Source organism: Vulpes vulpes, chromosome X (assembly GCF_048418805.1).
Source record: "Vulpes vulpes isolate BD-2025 chromosome X, VulVul3, whole genome shotgun sequence".
Taxonomy (NCBI): Eukaryota; Metazoa; Chordata; class Mammalia; order Carnivora; family Canidae; genus Vulpes; species Vulpes vulpes.
The window spans coordinates 30,669,183-30,674,549 of record NC_132796.1 but is presented as its reverse complement, the minus strand read 5'-3'; the positions used below and the strand labels follow the sequence as shown (position 1 = coordinate 30,674,549).

The window sequence follows — 5,367 nt, the reverse complement described above, 5'->3', positions numbered from 1 at the left end:
ACATTATCTAATTTGTAGAAACTAGATACTCAAGAATCCCAGTAGTGTCAGAGTCCGAACTGGGACCACCCATTGAATATAGTCTCCTTTAATCTAGGACAGCCTTCTTTGGTCCTTCATGGTGTTGACATATTTTAAGGGTCAAGGCCAGCTATCTGAACTCTCTGGCTGTCCTTTCACGACTGGAGGAGTTTACATTTTTTCTGCAAGAAAAGTTTCTATGTACTGAAGTATAGTTCTCAGGAAAAGAACCATCAAGAAGCACAAAAGGGGGCAGCCCGGGTGGCTCAGTGGTTTAGCGCTGCTTTCAGCCTAGGGTGTGATCCTGGAGACCCAGGATCAAGTCCCACATCAGGGTTTTTGCATGGAGCCTGTTTCTCCCTGTGTCTGTGCCTCTCTCTCTCTCTCTCTCAATGTGTCTCTCATGAATAAATAAATAAAATCTTTTTTTTAAATAAATAAAATCTTAAAAAAAAAAGCACAGAAGGTCAAGAGTGCCAAGTCATTAGTAATGCTGAGTTTGCTCATTTTCTTATTGTGGTATGCATCAAATGTTCTCATGTTAAATCTATCCTTCTCCTTTGGTAATTAATAAGTAAACCATAGATGAGGCTTTGAGACCATGTAAACACCCATTTCTTTTTTTTAAGGTTTTTATTTATTTATTCATGAGAGATACAGAGAGGCAGAGACATTGGCAGAGGGAGAAGCAGGCTCCATGCAGGGAGCCCGATGTTGGACTCAATCCTGGGACTCCAGGATCATGCCCTGGGCTGAAGGCAGGTGCTCAACCGCTGAGCCATCCAGGCATCCCAACACCCATTTCTTTATCAACCTTGCCCTCAGTGGTCCTGCATGTGGGCTGTGTAAAGCCTTCTGGAAGGGCTCACTCCAAGCAGTTAGGCCAGTAGTTCTCAGGACTAAAAACTACTGAGCCAGATTCCCAAACTGAAAAGTGCAGCACAGGACAGCAGCAACAGAAAATGAGAAAGAAACCAGATGCCTCTTGTAACAGTATGAGGAAATAAGTACGTAAATTTGTTTTATATCCTATAGGTACAAATTTATAGAATCAGTGCATCTCCTTTCAAGTAACACAGTCAGAAATTATTGTCCCTCTGTACAAACTTCGGGCCATGCATGCAGTTCTCCAATTGAGATCTATAGGAAATAAAGTTTTTGGCAATCCTCCAAGGAATTAATAATAGCAAGTCTTTCAGAGCCACAAGAAACTAAGAATTAGGAAGGTAGTTGATCTAATTCATTACAAACCAGTTATTCTTATGATAATACTTTTAATATGATGTACACTTTTTGTATAACTTAATTTCTAAACACAGTGGATTAATCTTGGTCCACATTTTGTAGGATTTAAGTTAGCTTATTCAATAAAATAATTTGTCTAAGTTTAGCTAAAGATTCTATGACAAAAATCTGTTGATCTCTGGTATAAATCACTATACAATAGATATCACAGATTCACAGTTGGAATGTTAGTTCTAATACCATGATTATCAAAATGAACATTTATAATGACTATGTTTTCACAGCATGGATGCTTTCAATAATAGCTTATTAAATACAGAAAACTAGGATAATGGACACTGCCTTTACAATTTCCATGTATCTTAGAGGATTCCATTGTTTCTTTTATATAAATAATCAGAGAAGTAATTAAAGAATGTTAATTCAGATTTGTTTCAGATCAGACAACTTCATTAACACAGTTTCTGAAACAAATTTATGAGCTATTTAAATTAGTAAATTATTTAAAACTATTATTATGGAAATGAGAATGTATTTACTTCAATTTTATTTGTACAAATTTCATTTGTTTATTTAATGTATCATTCTAATGTCTGTAGGTTTTAAACAAACCTAATATAGAGATACTAATATTTTCTTTCAGTGAGTTTATAGTTTCATCCTAGACAGTGTTTTTTTGTTTTTGTTTTTGTAGTTTTATGGTTTTATTAACACAAATATGGCATGCACATAAGCTGTCTATTCATTTTCGTCACTATGCAGCCTGGCATTGGGATTGGTGACTCTGATGGCCAGCTGGGCTGCTCTTTCCACAATGGCTTTGCGGTTCTTAGAGCATACATTGTGAGCAATCTCTGCACAGTAAGATTTGTTGCATATCCGCACTTCAAGCTCCTTGACATTGTGGACTAGGAACTTCCAGAAGCCACTGGGCAGCAATGTGCTTTGTTTTCTTGTTGCTCCCATAACCAATGTTGGGCATCAAGATCTGACCCTTGAATCTTCTGCGTACCCTATTGTCAAAGCCTCTGGGTTTCCGCCAATTGTGCTTAATTTTGACATATCGGTCTGACTGGTGCTGGATGAACTTCTTGGTCCTCTTTTTAACAATCTGAGGCTTCACCAGAGGTCTGACGGCAGCCATGATGCCCAGCAATTGATGGCTGCCACCTCCGCAGGCAGTGCCAAGGAAGAGGCGATAAGTAGTTTTTGATGCTGGAACACTCAAGCATGTCTCAATCTCTTATGACAGCATCATATTTTTAGTTGTTAATAAAACAGAGTTTTTGAGATATGTATTGACTTTTATTGAATTAAAGTAGACTCAAAGGTTTCCTGATAATGATGTAACTCTCACTCGTATATTTATACCTTCATGATGTTATTTTGGGCTTCTATTTCCTCTTAGTTAAAAAAAAAGATAACTTATGGATAGTGTGAGTATAATTATGGTATATGCCTGAAGCTGTAGTGGCACTTATTAAATCATTACTAAAGCTGGTTGCATCAGAAGAATTTTTAAATATTGGGTTGAACCATATGAAACTGCCAAGTATAAAAATGACAATCTGATTTGATTCATTTAATATATCTATCTCCCAAATATGTTGTACACACACACACACACACACGTATACACACATGCACACAGATTTGCACGCACCTATAAATACCATATCCCTCTCCCCATGTCCAGGTACACGTTACTATCTTAATTCAATTTTCCATTTCTCCCCATTGCCAAATTGTAGGGGAAAAGTCACTCTCCTATCAAAGGGGAAAGCAAACAAACAAAAATATCTTTTAATAAACAAAAACATCAGTGTAACTCACTCAAAAAGTTTTAAATTCACAGTCAAGAATAACCAATACAATGCAAATGATGGTTTTGAGCACCATGATTTTGAGGTTGAATGACATGATGAGTATGTATAACACATTAGAGAAGGTGTGCAAAGTCTCACCATTCATCACCTTGGTCATTAACTGGGTAATTGAAACACTCAAATCACATATCTGACTTTCCCCATCATTAGCGAAGATAAACAACCCTTATCCTTCTCTTTCCAAATTATGGTGGAGTTGAAACTTTGAGTCCTCATTGTAAATATCTGTGATAAAGGGCTCTGTAATTACAGTATTTTATTGCTTTCCAATAGCATATGAACTACAGTGAAGGCGTATTGAAAATATGCTATGTACTATAAAATTGCGAAATTATTTATATCTTTCTGCTCTTAGCTAAGGTTCCATTCCTATTTGTACTGATGAAAGACAGACCTTGGGTCCACAACAGAATTTAATTAAATATGGCTTTAATTCATAGAAATAGGGTCAGAGCAAGAGGAGGCAACAAGACTCCAGTATGTGGTTTTTAGGAGCAGGTCTCTCTAGTCTTAATATGGTTGTGTAATCTAAACTTTCTCCACAAGGCAGCTAAGCTAAAAATTATGTGTTGATAAAATGGGCAGTGCCTACAGTTAATGAAGAGTTTACTGCTAACACTGCTTTAGACTGACACACCACAAGTCTTTTAATAGGGCTAAATAAACTCAGAAAAACCCATGCTGGGTCAACCCTTTGAAAGTGCTTTATATTATAAAATCCACTACTACCACTACCGCCATTCAAAAGAAATGCTTATTACTATCCATCTATTAGTTAAGTGAAAACAAAATCAATAAAATTGATTTTGAATGCCTGTGCTTGCTGCAGAGAACATTATTACAGATAACAAACTTCATTCAGCAAGGTTTCTAAAGCTAATTTTAACTACCAGTATCTATTCAAAATATTTTTCAGGGTGCCTGGGTAGTTCAGTCAGTTAAGCCACCAACTCTTGGGTTCAGCTCAGATCATGATCTCAGGGTCCTGAGATTGAGCCCCATGTTGGGCTTCACCCTCAGCATGGAGCCTGCTTTGTCCCTCTCCCTCCCCTCTTCTTCCCACTTTCTCTCTCTCAAAAAACTAAATAAAATCTTTAAAATATATATTTTTATCAATTTAATAATGGTAACAAAAATATTCACATATAAATGCACTTATGCACAAAAAGGCTAATGAATGTTTATTTAAATATGTAATATGAACTATGGATAGCCTATTTATGTTAGGACAATTGACAGGATAAGTAAATTTTAATTCGTATGCAGTAGTATATTTGTAATGATAGAGTTCATCCATGGTGTTGTAGAACATAAGAATATTTCTATCTTTTTGTTAATGAGGAATAAAGTTCTTGTTTTCATTTATTTTCAAATACAAAGCAGACTCAAATATTCCTGGTGAGAATGTGACTCTCATTTATTCGTCTTTTTTTTTTTAAGATTTATTTATTTATTTCAGAAAGAGAGAAAGCAGGGGAAGGGACACAGGGAGGGAGAGAATCCTGAAGCAGTCTCCCCACTGATTGTGGAGCTGGACCCAGGGCTCAATCCCAGGATCCAGAGATCATGATCTGAACTGAAATCAAGACTCGGTCCCCTAACTGACTATTTCACCCAGGTGCCCCACTTATTTGTCTTTCAATATCCTTTCTTTAGAGGAGGAAATAGAATGTTACAGCTACTCTTTTAGGTATTGCAATAACTCAGAAATTATGTTATCTGCAGTTCATCAAGTCACTGTTATATAGGAAAATTAATAATTCTAGCAATTATAACTAATTTAGTGCCCTAAAAGAGATTTTTTGGTTTAATCTAAAATTTCCTAAATCCATGGGAATACATTGCATGGGTGAATGTTTTCCATTGATTTACATCAACAGAAGAATAAGGGCAGATAATTCTTTAGGTCACATAAGAGATTTGTAGATATTCAACAAGTATAGAAACATATGTCCCTTTAGCAACAACTTAAATTCATATTATTTTCACATGAATCATCTCACTTGCTAGATACCAAATAATCTGGTAAAATAAGCAGAAACTGCATTTTCTATAAAACATTTGAGAAATCTGAATATCTCTCAAAGGGGGTATCTTCAGTATTTTAAAATATTACCTCTGATTAGTATCTACCAATATAAATTTTCAAGAGTATTCCTAGAGGAAAACACTATAGTCTATTGTTAACAAATTCCGAAATGTCCTTTTAGGAATG

General features: G+C 35.8%; 1 pseudogene; it reads right to left on the bottom strand.

Moving 5' to 3' along the window:
* Positions 1 to 2,004: 2,004 nt before the first annotated feature.
* On the bottom strand, positions 2,005 to 2,430 carry LOC112919055 (large ribosomal subunit protein eL32-like; annotated as a pseudogene).
* Between the last annotated feature and the right edge of the window lie 2,937 nt (positions 2,431 to 5,367).